Here is a 16,215-nt window from a genome sequence, read left to right as displayed (position 1 = left end):
TCGGTTGAAGAAATTAGTACTTTGAGTGAAAAAGTTGACGCTCTTATGAAATTGGATGCTAGTAAAAATGCTCCTATTGATCTTAATGATGTGCCTTTGTCTACTTTGATTGAGCAAAATAGTGATCCCATAGATGTGAATTTTGTTTCAAGAAACAATTTTAATAATAATGCTTATAGAGGTAATTTTAATCCTAGGCCTTTTCTTGAAAATTCCTCTAATAATTATGGAAATTCCTATGGTAATTATAATTACAATAATAATATGAACCCCTCTGATCTTGAGACTAATATTAAAGAATTTATCAATGCTCAAAAGGTTTTCAACTCTACGATAGAACAAAAGTTGAATAAGATTGATGGTATGTCTAGAAGCATTGATAGAATTTCCCATGATGTAGAAAGCCTCAAGATTAAAAACTTTCCACCTAAGGTTGATGTGAATGAATCAATTAAAGCGTTATAAGTTTCTATGGATGAAAGTAAGAAAAGAACCGCTATGCTTAGAGCTAAAAGAGAATTTCTAGAAAGAGCGTTTTCTACCGATTGCTTTCACTAAAATGATGAATATCTTAAAATAATTGTGTTTCTTCTATTGAGTCCTTGTTTAGTAAGATTAAAATTGATGATAAAGGGACTGAATAAGAATCAACTATAGCTAGAAGGCGTCCCGATGATTCGGAGGGTGAAAATCTTGATGAAATTTTGATAAAAGTGGGTTTGGAGAGGACAAAACTTTAACTAGTGATGTGCCCACTCTTTTGGATTACCAAGACTTTAATTATGTCAATTGCTCTTTGATTGAATGTATTTCTTTGTTGCAATCCATGATAATTTCACCCCATGCATATGAACAAACTAAAGCTTTTACTAAAAATATTGTCGATGCCATGATGAAAAATTTAGAAGAAAAGTTGGAATTAGAGATCTCAATTCCTAGAAAATTATATGATGAATGGGAACCTACCATTAAAGTCAAGATTTAAAATTATAAGTGCTTTGCTTTATGTGATTTGGGTGCTAGTGTTTCCACAATTCCGAAATATCTATGTGATGTGCATGGTCTTACAAATATTGAAGAATGTTCTCTTAATTTGCACTTGGCGGATTGTACTATTAAAAAGCCTTTGGGTAGAATTAATGATGTTCTTATTCTTGCACATAGGAATTATGAGCCCATAGACTTTATTGTTCTTGATGTTGATTGCAGTCCGTCTTGTCCCATTATACTTGGTAGACCTTTTTACACACTATATGTGCCGTGATTGATATGAAAGAAGGGAATATTAAATTTCAATTTCCACTAAGTGTCACACCCTGATTTTCATGCCACAACACTTAAGCTAATAAATCATGATAAAATGTGGTTTGACAAAAACTTTTGAGTGTTTTGTCTTAGCTTTGATTGAATGTTTGACTGTTGTTTGCAAGTGCTCTAAAAATCAAATAAATCCTCCAACTCTTATACTCCTTCTCCTTGATCCAAAACCTTTTCCCAATGATCATACCATGTGTATAGAACAATATAGTATTTTCTTACAAAAATAATTTGGCCAAATAGTATTTTCAAAAAATTAGTTTTCCAAAAACCCCTGAATTGAGGTTTGCACTTCAAGTACTTAATTAAGGGCAGTAAAATATTTCCAAAAATATATTTGACTCCTATTAGATATAGGACACCCAGAAACCACAAAAATATAATTTTGAGAGTTATTTTCCTATTTTATTTAAAGGCTTTTTCTTTAGGCCAGAAATGGTCTTTAATAGGTTAAGATTATTTTAAAGCTTCAAAAATATTTGAGAAAAATCAGGGAAGCTCAGTGGACATATATTGTCCATATATATGAGTTTAAACACATGGTCATGATCAAAATATTGGACAAAACCCTCCAGAACCATTTCAGCTCATTTCAAATATTTGAAATATTTCTATAAGAAATATTTTCAAATAAATCCAAGAAAATTCTAGCAAGTCACATATTCATAATGTGATGATCTTGCAAAGTTTCATATCAATCAAAATAACTATGGTTCACAAAAGTGCCCCAAAACCCTCTCTGTCCAGATCCAAGTTTGAACAACTCTACATTGCCAAGTGTGTTCTTTTGATCTCAACTTTTGTGGACATGTTCAGAGCCTCAAATGATGACACTACACTAAGTGGTGCATCAAGGAGAATAGATTTGCATGACTAAATCTTGAAAAGTCAATTTTTGCTAATTTCTAGGGTTTACAAAAGTTGCATTGGCAACTTTGTCCAAATAAGCTCAAAATTGGTGGAAGGCCCTAATTATATGTGTCATTCCACCCTGTGGAGTCTCATGGCAAATGGAAACTATCTAGTTGCCCAAACCAGCATCAAACACCTTCTGCCACTTTACAAAAATCCCATTTTTGGCCTCTTCCACTAATCTCCGTAGGCTCAACTTTCTACCACGACCCCTCCTAGTCCCCCTCTAGCGTCTGTGTGCTTTGCTGCCCGAGGAAGCAATGATGAAGGGGGGGGGGGAGAACCCCATTTTTCTTCTCTAGACAGCTGCATTTCTCCCATACCTCACCTCTCTCTCACTCCTGCTAGGTCCCAGAGCATCCAAGGCCTCCTCCCCCTTGTTTATTCTTCCTACAGCCACTGGACACAAGTGGACGCGCGAGTGCACGCGGAAAAGCCGCGGATGCCAGCCAAAGACGCACTCTGGAGCACGAGGCAGAGTAGGCGACCATTGATGCCGCGTCCCCCGACCACCTCGAGCCTCCCCCTTGCGCCAGTCGAGGTGCCTCGACGTCCGAAACACGCCACGGCGCTGGCCCCCTCCTTTCCCCCTCTGTCTTGCCCATGGCGCGCGTGCCCAGAGCCGCCCGACCCCGCCAATGCCGTGCGAGCTCGTGGATCCACCCGGAGCTCGACCCGCTCCTCCTATCTCTTCCTGGCGCCCTACTCCACCCCCACTAACGCCGCAGACAAGTCCTCTCCCTCTCTCCTGGCCTCCCGAGCCATTGCCGCGGCCACCCGTGTGCCGCGTCCACGGTGAGCCATGGGTCAGCTACTTAAGGCCACCCCCGAGCCCCATCTCTACTCCTTTGGCCCTCTCACCCTCCCGTGCATCCCCTGGACCAACCCACTCCCCTCCTCGCGCCTTCCAACCTCGTCCATGGCCGGAGCCGAGCCGCCGGCCGCCGTTTAAATTTGTGGGCCTCGACCCCTCTGTCATCCCCATGAACACACCCACACCCTCTCATCACCACCGCCAACTCCCCCCGTGCTCCATTCCCTCCTCCCCGTGCCTTCCTCGCCTTGCCGAGCCCGCCGTCAGCCCCGGTCCGCCGCACCCAAAGCCCTCCTCTTCCCAGGCTTCCCCATGGGCGTGCAGCACATGTACGGGTGCGCCGCGGTGCGCTGAGTCCTCCGGTGTGCCGGGCGCCGCCGGAGGTGGCCTGTGCCGCCCGGGAGAGCGCCGGCGCCGCTCGGCCACGCCTCCCTGCCTCTGCTTTGTTCGAGCGGGAGGTAGGAGACGGCCTGAGCCCCGGGCCCGCTCGTCAGCGACCCGGTTGGCGGGCCCTGCCCGTTTAAGTGGAGACGGACATCAGAAATTTCACCTCTCCCACGCGAAGGCATATTCCACGGAGCTGCCTCCAACGTCACCCCCCAGCGCGCGCGGCTGAGCTGCTGGGCCGGCCCATTGGCGCCCTGCCGTTAAGCCTCGCCCAATGCACACTATTGCCGCCAAGGTCCAGCCCATTTGGGTAAAACCCTTTTTCTTTTTCTTTTTTCTGTAAACTTGTAAAATCCACAAATAATTCAAAGGATATCCAAATTTGATGATTCAAATTTCTAGTTGCTCATAAACTCATGATCTATCTCATGGTGCAACTTGCACATTTTTCCAGGAACTTTATCTTCACACATATTTATCAATACCCCATTTTCCATTTCTGTGATGAACTTTAGAAAATCACAGAGAGCTCAAATTTGATCCAACTGCCATGATTCAAGTTTGTAGATGCATCTAATTTCATAACTTAGTTTATGAACATTTTTCTTAATACTTTCTGTGCCACACAATATAATGAGACATTTCTTTATATCTGTCAACTTTGCAAATTCATAGGAAATTCATTTGAACTCCAAATCCAGTGAAACCAACTCCTAGATGCTTCTAAAATCATGATTTGTTAAATGGGTGCCTTTGCTCATTTTTCAAAAATATGTTTCTGTACACTTCTTGCAAATCCATAAACCCCTTGATTCCATCATATTGAAATGTTCAGAAATATTCACTAATCCATTTCCAGTGAAACCACCCTGGTCATTTTTCATATGACCAGGGAAGTCCTAGAAAAGTCAAATCCATATTTTTAGAGCACTTTATTTTCTGCCTTGTTGTGTTGCTTATTATGATTGTTTCGACGTTAGTTGACGAAGTAGACGGAGTACTTGGAGAAGGACCAGAAGATCTCAAGACTCTGATGAACCAGGCAAGCAGCCCTTTGACCATGTCTATGAAACCCTTTTTATGCATTTCATATAGCACTTTATTATTGTTGCATCGGAATCATGATGAGATGGTAGCCACTTTGGTGGGCTGCCTCCATTTCCTCCTTGTTGATACTTGCATTGTGCATGACCCTACCTTCTTATGAGGGTTATGCCGGTGGGAGTAGATAGGATGCTAAAGTAGTTGCTACACAATAAGGGACGGGAATGTGCATGGTGATGGAGACAAAGTATTTTCAATAGACTTTTCGAAAACCCCGTCGGGTGCCACTTATGCCCGAGGGAGATAATGAGATGGGTAACCACCTGATGACGAAGTGGTATACCGAGGCAAGTGTGTGTGTTGTTTTCAAAAACGGATTAGATTTAAGATTTGTCGACTGTCCCAACCTTACATGCGCAACCACTCTACCCTTGTATGGGAAAGGGCATTATTGATTACCTAGGCCGATACTAGCTTGGAGCCCGCATTACTAGTGACGGGAGAGTTGTTGGTGCGCTCTCTCGGGACGGGGTCGTGCCAGGTAGGGCGGCCAAGAACATTTTTATGGGGCACCGGACACACCGTTGGTACCCCGTGCCGGTGGTATGTGATGAATATGGGAGCGAGGCTCCACCATTTTTAAAGTTGCGAAATGTTGGGCACAGGGGTTACTACCAATCGAGTGGACTCCATGTTAGTGTCGTCTAGGGAAAGATAGTGATCGGGTGCTTACCCCGGGTACTTGAGGTACCGCGGGTCGTGGATGACACGGAAGCTCCCCGGATCTTGTGGGTAAAGTGTGCAACCTCTGCAGAGTGTAAAACTATTCGAATAGCCGTGTCCACGGTCAAGGACAGTTGGGCGGTGCTGCTTAAACTACGTCCACATGTTTGCAAACCAGTGTGTGTGTTTGGATAAGTGGGAAGAGCTACTTGGGTCAAGTCAAGGGACTTGACATGACTGAGTTGGGTTGATGCCCACTCTATTTATGTTGATATCTGTAACCTGCCCTCATGGTTACTTGAATTCTCCTGATGCATGTCTTACAAGTTGTTGAACATGGCATTGCACTCAAAACTAGCTTTCTGCAAAAATTTACCTATATCATGCATTGATGTATCTTGAGCCAAAACATGGGTTGCTTGCGAGTACATTCAAAGTACTCATTGGCTTGCCACTGGTTATTTTATTGGCCATGCATGAAAGAACAAGATATAATGAAGAATACTTCGGCGACAAACATGCGAGCTAGGACGCTTCCCAGTCAGAATGCCTGTAGGGTTAAGGCAGATGGCATGGGTCCAAGTTGTTATGAAGATTTCCGCTGCGATGATACACTCAAGACTTGACCATAATGGTCCTACTTGTGTAGAACGGTATGTATGGATGTAAGACTCTTGTTATTCAGCTTCTGTGTGTTCAGTGAGCATTGATCTCTGGGATCACTGTACACGTGCATTCGGTGATCTCGACTTATGAGTCGGGGTCCCCACACTAAGAAAGGGTATGGAACACTTCCCTAGAACAAGAATTAAGCCACCATATGAATCAATGATGAGGGCATCCTATGGGACAAAAACTAAAGATGACAATACTTGATTCTATGCATTATGCCTAGCTAGGGGCATAAAACGATAGCACGTTGGGAGGCAACCCAATGAATACAATTTATTTTTGCCTTTTTCTTTCTATTTTTGAGTGTTTTCACAATTATGCCTTTGTTATGATTGTGTTTCTTATGTTTTAATTAGTGTTCGTGCCAAGTAAAGCCTTTGGGATAGCTTTGGGTGATAGTTGATTTGATCCTGTTGAAAAACAGAACTTTTTGCGTCCAGTAACAGAATTGTTTAAATTCATAGAAGCAACAAAAAATTCTGAATTTTTACACAAGACTGATACAACAATTGCCTCTGTTTTCCTAATATTTCAGAATGCTTGGAGTTACATAAGTATGAGTAAAATTCACATCTTTGCAGACTTTTCTGTTTTTGACAGATTCTATTTTCTTTGCATTGTGTGCTTATTTTGATGAATCTATGGATTGTATTGGGGGGGTGTCGGGGGGATGAACCCCGGACATGCAATGGAACCCGAATCCTTATCAAAAACATCAAGGCTCACAACGCCCCTCAATCTAGCTTGTCCTTGGCCGGGTTCCGCGGGCCGGCCAAGTTCCGCAACTCGGTCAAATCCCGCAACCGAGCCAGGCCCGCTGGTGCATGCCAGCCAGTCCCACCGAGTCAAGACTTCATCGACAAGTAAGCGCCATCATATTGCGACCCTCAACCCGGCCACGGGTCAGCCCCCATCCCGTCCAAGGCGTATGGTGGAAGAAGTTCCCATGAAGAGATGAGCAAGGCAATAGTGGCCCACCAACCCCGCTGACCGGAGCAAGCATGGCAACAGTGGCCCACCAACCCCGCCGACCAGGGCCAGCAAGGCTACAATGCATCCTAGTCCCGCTGACGCAAGTCGATGGCGACCAGGCGGCGTGCCACTGTAGCTGAGCCGGCTTGTAACGCCCTCGATGCGGCTATATCTCCCACGTGTCGAGGCACGACTTAGAGGCATAACCGCATTGAAAGCAATGTTGCAAGTTGGGAAATCATCACACATCCCATGTACATAAATAATATAAAGGGGAGGTACATAGTTGGCTTACACTCGCCACGTCACATCAAAGTACATAAATAACATCCATCATACAAATCACTCATGGCCCGACTACGGTGCCAAAATAGAAAAGACCCCCAACATGCGACAAGGCCCTGAATCGAACCCCAACTAGGCACCACTACTGATCATCGGGAAAGGAAACATAATAACACTGAGAGTCCTCGTCGAACTCCCACTTGAGCTCGTACTCGTCACCTGGAGCGAAATCACCTGGACCTGCATCTGGAATTATAGTATCTATGAGCCACAGGGACTCAGCAATCTCGCACCCTCGCGATCAAAACTATTTAAGCTTATAGGAAGGATAAGGCAAGTATATGTGGAGCTGCAGCAAGCGACTAGCATATGTGGTGGCTAACTTATCCGCAAAAGAGAGCGAGAAGAGGAGGCAAGGCGCGAGCGAGAAACTAGAGGAACAACCTGCGCAAGCATAACTCCAACTCCGTGTCCACTTCCCGGACTCCGCCGAGAAGAGGCCATCACGGCAACACACGCGATTGATTCATTTTAATTAATTAAGGGTTTAAGTTATCTACAACCAGACATTAACAAATTCCCATCTGCCCATAACCGCGGGCACGGCTTTCGAAAGTTCAATCCCTGCAGGGGAGTCCCAACTTAGCCCATGACAAGCTCTCACGGTCAACGAAGGAATAGACCTCCACCCGAGACACACCGATCAGACTCGGTAACCCGGTACAACAAGACAATTCGACAGGTTAAAACAAGACCAGCAACACCACCCGAATGTGCCGACAAATCCCGATAGGAGCTGCACATATCTATTTCTCAGGGCACACTCAGATGAGACTAGCTACGAGTAAAACCAACCCTCAAGTTTCCCCGAGGTGGCCCCGCAGGCAGCTCAGTTCGGACCAACACTCAGAGGGAGCACTGGCCCATGGGGGGCTAAAAATACGATGACCCTTGGGTCTGCAGAACCCAAGGGAAAGGAAAGGGGTAGGTGGCAAATGGTAAAACCAAGGTTGGGCATTGCTGGAAAAGCTTTAATCGAGGCGAAATATCAAGGGGTTCCCATTATAACCCAACCGCGTAAGGAACGCAAAATCCGGGAACATAACACCGATATGACGGAAACTAGGGCGGCAAGAGTGGAACAAAACACTAGGCGAGAGGCCGAGCCTTCCACCCTTTACTAAGTATATAGATGCATTAAGATAACATGGCAATATAATGATATCCCAACAAGCAAATAAATGTTCCAACAAGGAACGGCCTTCAAACTTCACCTGCAACTAGCAGCGCTATAAGAGGGGCTGAGCAAAGCGGTAACATAGCCAATCAACGGTTTGCTAGGACATGGTGGGTTATAGGTTCGACATGGCAATTGGGAGGCTGACAAGCAAAAGGTAGGCATCGTAGCATTGGCATAGCAAGAGCGAGCAAACTAGCATAGCAAAGATAGTAGTGATTTCGAGGGTATGATCATCTTGCCTGCACAGTCGTCAGAGTTGACTGGATCCTCACAAGCAAACTCAACGGGTTCCTCGGTAGCGAACTCGTCTCCCGGCTCTATCCAAACAAGACAAACAAGCAACAAGGATACAATCAACCACGTGCAAGACCAAGCAATATGATGAAATGATCATATGCTATGCGGGATGCGATGCGGGATGCAAAATGCAAGATATGACAGGAAATGCATGAAACTGGCCTCAATTTGGAATTCCAAGGGTTCCACTGGATAGAGGGGATGAAATCACTTGAAAACGATATAAAGATCATTGGAATCGGAGTTACGGTTTGGAAATGGCAAGCGTTTTAAGATGACACCGGTCTGCGATTTACAGCAAGTAGGCATCTAAATGCAACGAAATTAACATGCTACAGCCACCAAACATGAAAACAAAATACATGGCAGTGATGTACACAAGATGGTTAACAAAACACTAGCACTGATCCATAGGCAAATTCATCCATTAAGAGGTTCAAACAAGCATGGCAAAAATGAATATGCAAAACAGATTCCAGACTTAGTGAAATTAACACTAGCCTGAAATTTCAGATCACGAAGCCCTCTTCGGAGCAGCAAAACAACATGATACAAAAACTGAAAATGACAAGTAAGAACATGGCATGGAGCTACTCAACAAGCTTAACAAAACACCCAAAGTGACCTGGGGCCAAAAGGGTTCACAAAATACTCTACCGAGCTCACGAACATAGCTCGAACACAATCAGTTTTCAGACTTAGTGAAAACTGAGACATGCAGAAATTTAACTCACGAAGGCATGTAAACAAGCTCGATGCACTCACTACGGTGCAAGTCATGGCAAGGAAAGCATATAACCAGCAAGAAGGCACAATATGCTAGCTACACATGGCAAGAACAAAGGCATAGCATGCATGGAACACTAACGGTAGCATCGGCAAAATCGCAAACAAGTTGACGATCTGCCCAGATTAACAACGAAGCAGAAGTTGAGCTCGATTGAGTCAACCTAGAGCACTCCACATATGCAAACAAAGACATGGATGGATAAAGCATAACATAAATATCAAAACTCCCTTACTGATCATCCTCAAAAGAGGCACGGATCACTGGGAAACAAGCTGAACATATGGCATCATGAACTAAAATATCCCAGACTTGGTGAAATCACTAAGTCCCTGAAATCAGCAAATCTCAGGTACCTCTCTTTGCAAGCTTGCACAAGACAACACACACATCCTAAAAATGCATGGGTGGCACCTCTGGAAAGAAGACAAAATGCATAACAATTCATCCCAAAGGGGCACAGGCATATCATGCACGGATTAAACATGGCAAAAATGACAAAAGTGCATGATGAACTAACGGATCTGCGATTTAACTCACGAAGCCTCCTTCTAACAGCATTCTGGGCATCAAGATGAACTCAAATGCAAATGATGCAATGGAACGAAATGATGTACATGTCGAGGCGAAGATTTTGATATATTATATGCCCAAATCGGAGCTACGGTTGCGGAGATACGAGCAGTCAAAGATAGCAAAAAATAAGGGGGAGAGGGAAAGTCAACCCTAGATCTAGGGTTTACTGTAGCCGGATCGGGCACTGTAGCTGGGCGCGCGCGACGTGGTTCGTCGGCGCCGGATCTGAGGCCGCCGGCGTGGGGGGAGGCGGTGGCCGGCGTCGAGGGGCGGCGGCGGAGCGGCGCTGGGGCGGCGAGGTGGCCGGCGGGGCCGGCCGCGGGCGAGGGCGCGGCCACGGAGGCGCGGGCGCGCGGCGGGGAGCGGACGGGCGGCGGGGCCCGGCGCGGCGGCGGCCGGTGCGGTGGCGGCGACGGCGCCGGTCGCCGGAGGTCGGGGAGGCGGCGGCGCCCGAGAGGAGGAAGAGGCGCGGGGGCGCGGGCTCACGGGGGCCCCTCCTGGGCCTCCCGGGCCGGGACGGCGGCGGCGGCGGCGAGGGACACGTGGCGCGCAGCGACTGGCGGGGGTCGGCGGCGGACGTTGTCCGGCTCCGCCCGGACACGTCCGTCGGCGGCGGGGAGGATCTGCTCTTTTTTTTAGGAGGAAGACGGGGAGAAGAAGGGATCCGAATGGAGGGGGTATAAATTGGCATATGTGGAGCTAGGAGAGTCCAAAAGAGGTGCGGTTTTCGCCCACGCGATCGTGATCGAACGCTCTAGGACATGGAGCAGAGTTTGGTGGGTTTTGGGCCAAATTTGGGGGGTGTTGGGCTGCAACACACACGATGCCTTATCGGTCCCTCGGTTAACCGTTGGAGTATCAAACGAAGTCCAAATGATATGAAACTTGACAGGCGGTCTACCGGTAGTAAACCAAGGCCGCTTGGCAAGTCCCGGTCCAATCCGGAAATGTTTAATCCCCACACACGAAAGAAAGCTAGAAATGGCCACCGGAGGAGAACGAAGCGCCGGAATGCAAAACGGACAACGGGGAAAATGCTCGAATGCATGAGATGAACATGTATGCAATTGCAATGCACGAGATGACAAGATATGAGATGCACGAAAAAGAAAACAACACACGGAGACAAAGACCCGAACCCGAGAAATAAATATAACTTAACACCGGAAACGGCAAGAGTTGGGTACAAATATGGAAAGTTACATCCGGGGTGTTACACGGCTCAACCACTCCGTGATGCCTGACAAGATGGGGAACATTGTCCTTTGGCGCACGGGGCCCGTGCCCAGAGAACCTGGCGTACCCTGGTACCCAGTGGGCCCTAGCGCCGGCTTCCTAGACACTAACATCTCGTCCCCACAACCATGTAACTTTACTGTTGTAACACTAGGGGGTTGACCTATAAAATCCCCCTAGGAGGTCTCCATGCACGTAAAGAACATACGATCAGACCACCAGTTGAACACACACACACAAGGAGAAGGAGCACCCTATGCCCTGGCCTGTCTTCCTTCCTCCTCAAAACAGCTCTAGGAGCAAGCTTGTATCATCCACATATAAACCACACTCGACAAGACTAGGGGTGTTATCTCTCCGAAGAGGCTCGAACCTGGGTATGTTGTGTCCCTCGCTTGCTCATGCCGACCTCGCCTCTGGAGCCCACCAGTGCCCTCGAGCCTATCCCTCTCTTTAGCCATCCCTTGGCATCTGTCGTGCGTCCACCATGACAGTTGGCGCTCACCATGGGGCATCTCAAGGTCCCAGCCGGAGACATGTTCTAGACGGGGCCCTTCATCAATTTCAGTGAGCACATCGCACACTAGCGTTCCCTGCGCCCGGCGCGCCGACGGCTGGCCTCACTGACTCGCTCACCGCCTCCTTCGGCGCGCTGCACATCTCCGACATGTCTGCGGCAGATGAGTACCCTAGCGGGGTGCTCGACGTCACCGATTCGCCTGTCCCCTTCAGTGACGACATCTCCATCGAGGTGGCGGATCTTTGTGTCCGGGTGGAGGTGTTCGCCACCGACTCCAGCTCCACCTTGTCTAGCGCCGCGAAGGAGGCCGCCGCCGCCAGGGCCGTAGCGGAGCGCACCAACGTGCCCGACCCGCTGCGTGCCATAATGCAGAACCTCAGCATTCCCATCGCCACCGATGTAAATGCCACCAATGCCACCCAGTCCCTAGCCCAGCTCGAGGAGGGATGCAAGCACCTGCTGGATGAGGCCAAGACGCTTGCTGCTACGCAGCGCCGGCTGGAGTCCAAACAGTGGGAGTGTGATGCCGCGTACGGCTTCAAGCCGGCCACTGCCGAACCCAGCCAGGTTGCCGAAGTGCGGAACCGTGGCACCGCCATTGGCCACGCACTGGGCGCGGTCCCGCCCATCTAAAACACCCCTGTCAATAACATGCGTGCCATGCAGGCGGCCGCTGTCAGCCTGGAGCAGCTGTAGGATGAGGAGGTGCAAGAGCGCATGTGGCACTACAAACGCGCAGCAGGACCGCCTTGACCGTCTCGCGCCGCACCAAGGACCTTGCCGGGGCTGCTGATCCACGGGCACCTATGGGACCGGGGTCCCTTTTGGTTCGGCGGGGGGCGGAGGTCGCGCAAAGAGCAGATCGAGGTGAAGCACACGGGCGATTTACCCAGGTTCGGGCCGCACGGATGCGTAAAACCCTACTCCTGCTTTGTGGATTGTATTGCTTTCTAGCTCGGGAGCGAGATCGAGCGTGAGTGTGTGGAATTGCTGAACCCCGAGCGAGAGTGTTCGAAGTGTCTAACCCCCCTCTCAGTTGCCCTGGGCCTCCTTTTATATGCTCAAGGGGTTACCGACATAGGGCAACGGAGGGCAAAAGTGGAAGAGTGGTGGTAGGTACAGCTAGGTGCTGTAGTAGGCACAGCTAGCTGCTACAGTGTTATCATACCTAACCCTGACGGCAGGGGACAAGAGCATTAAATGCCCATCTGTGTCGCCTAAACAGTGCCGAAAGAGGCTTGCTAGAGAAGCCACCGTTAGCCACGGTGGTTGTCTTGCCAGCGCCTGCTTGCCACCTCGCACCTCAGCTGCGCAGCCTTCCGCCACGTGTGCTTGGGAGGGCCCCAGAGCGACGCGTGGGTGGACGTGCTGGAGCGCGGGCACGAAGTGGGGGCTTCCCGCGGCAAGCTCTTTGCCGCGGTCGTCGTCTTGTCGTGTAGGTCCGGGAGCTTGTCGCTCACCGGGCCTTGCCGGGGCGCGTGGAGTGCCGCGGCAAGTTTCCTTGGTACGCCTTGGTTGGCCTTCCCGGCAAGCGCCTCCTGCCGGGGCCTTGGGACGCTTCTGATAGCCTTCCCGGCAAGCTCCTCTTGCCGGGGTCTTGTCTTGAGTACTTTGTTCTTGAATGGTCTTCAAGGGGACCACGGAGGATCTTGGCGGTCGCCCGGCAAGCCTTGCCGCGGGATGCTGCGACTGCCCGTGCACAAGTTCGGGGTACTAAGGGTACCCCTACTTTAGTACACTGACAGGAGCCCCCGGGCCTGGGCCAGACACGGTGCCGAGCGCTGTTGGGCCAGGCCCAAAACAGTGCACGGGCACGCGCGCCGCCGAATCTTCCTCCGTATCCACCGCGCCCTCCCCGAACGGTACGCGTTGAATGCGGCGTCGTGGGGAAGGTCGTGGGGGTTTCTTCTCTCGAAATGCGGAACGTCCGCCCCCTCCCCCTTTAAGAGCAGGGGAAGCGGGGGCAGTTGGCCCATTCGCCCGTTGCCGTTCCCAATCTCGGAAATCTCTGCCGCCCTCTCGCCTCCCCAAAGCAGAGAGAGAGAGAGCAGCGCTCCACCCCCTTCCGCCACCAGCATCACCACTACTTCCGCCATGGCTCCAAAAGCCGACAAGGGGAAGACCGTGAAGACGACCGAGGCACAGCGGCTCGCGGCGCTGCGGAAGGCGCGGGCCGTTTTCCCCCCAAAGCTCGACGCGAAGGAGCTGTGGGAGAATTACTCTCTGTTTTGGTCGGCGGAGACGCGTGCGCACCCGCGCACCAGGGTTCTCCCCCCCGCCGCCTGTAAAACTGCTCCGAATGGGTACGCCTTCTTCGCGTTGTTCTTCTATTGCGGGCTCTGCCCGCCCTTCTCTGATTTCTTCTGCGACATCATGAACACCTATGGATTCCACCTCCTCGACTTCACCCCCAACGCCGTTCTGACGATGGCAGTTTTCGCGCATCTCTGCGAAAACTTTGTCGGAGTCCTTCCCAACGTAGCCCTCTTCCGCCACTTTTTCATCCCCCGAGTAGAGAGAGGAGAGCCTCTATCCGGCGGGATTGCTTGGGTCTCAAGGACCGGCAAGAAGGAGACGTATCTGGAGGGAGAGCTCCACGGCAAGTGGGAGGAGTGGAGGGCGGATTGGTGCTGGATTGTCAAGGAGAGTCCGCAGCCTTTCACCGCCCGGCGCCAAACCCCGGTGGCGCGCGGCGACGACTGGAGCGACCTGGCCCCGGAGGACGACAGGCTGGAGATCGCCGTCACCAGGATCCCGCGCCTCCGGAATGCCGGGCTCACTGTCGGCGCAGTTGGCGCAGACTTCCTCCGCCGCCTCATCGCCCCCCTGCAAGAGCGGGGGAGGCCAACTTGGGAGTTCAAGAACGCGGCAGACATTATGAGGCTGCGGCCGGGCCTCAACTACAACTTCACAGTTCTGGAGCTCCACGCGATGCTGCAGGAGCTGTTCCGATATGACCCCCAGCACCCCGAGGTTTTCAGGTTGCCGGGGGGCGTCGTGCCTTTGTGCAACAATTCCACGCTTGACCGCATCCGTGCGATGATGCCAGAATGCGACTCGCATGGGATCGTGCCAACTTGGCAGGAGCCTGCCGACGAGGTCGTGCAGCAGTTCTTCGATGACTTGGTGGAAGTGGCAGTCCGTGCCGACGAGAAGGACGGCCTTACCCGCGACACCACCGACGCGGAGATGGCGCGCATCGCCACCAGGCTGGAGGAGGCGGCGGAAGCCGCAGCTGCGGGCGAGTTTGGGTTCTCCACCGCGGAAGTAGATGCGGCAGAAGTGGCGAGCTGTGGCGAGCAAGGGGAGTCTGCCGGCAAGGAGGGGCTTGCCGGGCAAGACGCCGAGCCGAGCGAGCCTTCCAAAGATACGGGCAGCTCGCGGCAAATCGACTCCTCTTCCTCCTCGCCTCCGGACAACCCACCAGAAGCAGAGCCCCCAACGCCGCCCAGAAGGCGTCTCCGCAAGGTTGGCGATGTGGCGGAGCGGCAAACGGGTCAACAGTCGCCACGCCGTGTGACGCGCTCGACCACGGCAAACACCGTTGCCGCGGGGGCGCCTCATGCTACGACGGCAACGGGAGCGGGGTCCAGCCGGACCACCGCTTCGGTCCCTGCTGCTTCCCGTGCCGCGCCGACAGCCGGAACGGGGTCTTCTCAGACCGCCACCTCTGCTCCCGCTAAGCGGCCAAGGGAAGCTTCTCCTCCGCCTCCTCGCTCTGGGAGCGCGCCAGGCTTCGACTTCTCCGTGCTGAGCTCCGACAAGGAGGATGAAGAAGAGTAAGCTTCTCTTGCTGCACTTGCATTTCTTTGGTTTTTGCTGTTGTTCTTGTTTCTCAATTGCTTCTCCCTAAACCTGCTCCTTTTTAGGACTCTGGCCCAGAGAGCGGCAAAGAGAGCTAAGGCCCCGGCGGTCATCATCGAGGACGAGCCCACTGCGACAACAGGTGGCGCGCCCGAGACAACCTTGCCGGACCTGGCGACTTTCCTCCATGGCAGCCCCCAGCGTAAGTGTGTGAACTATTTGCCGCGGTGAGGCGCGCATGGGTACTTGTCTTTGCTGATATCTGCTTGTTGCCTTGTGTAGGAGCAGAGCAGCCTCACCAGGAGCGTCCAGAGACAGCCCCCCGCATGCCATCCGCTTCAACTACGCCGCCAAGGGAAAGTTCTCCGGCAAGAGATTCTCCGGCAGGGGGTGGCTCTCCGGCAAGGGGAAGCTCTCCGCCAAGGGACGGCACCAGCATCCCCCCAGCGGCAGAGACTATGGCCACCGAGCCCAGCGCAGGTAATCTTCTTGCTTCAAAATTTCCCTTGGGTTCTTCTTCTTCTGATCTTCTTGAGTTCTTGGCTGGATCTTGTTTGACTCTTCTCCCCTTTGCCGGCCATCAGATCCATCCGCTACGGAGCGGATGGAAACAGAGGTCGCCGCCGACG

This window comes from Triticum urartu, chromosome 5A (assembly GCF_056163025.1).
Source record: "Triticum urartu cultivar PI428250 chromosome 5A, HENAU_Tu73, whole genome shotgun sequence".
Taxonomy (NCBI): Eukaryota; Viridiplantae; Streptophyta; class Magnoliopsida; order Poales; family Poaceae; genus Triticum; species Triticum urartu.
This window is presented reverse-complemented; position numbering follows the sequence as displayed.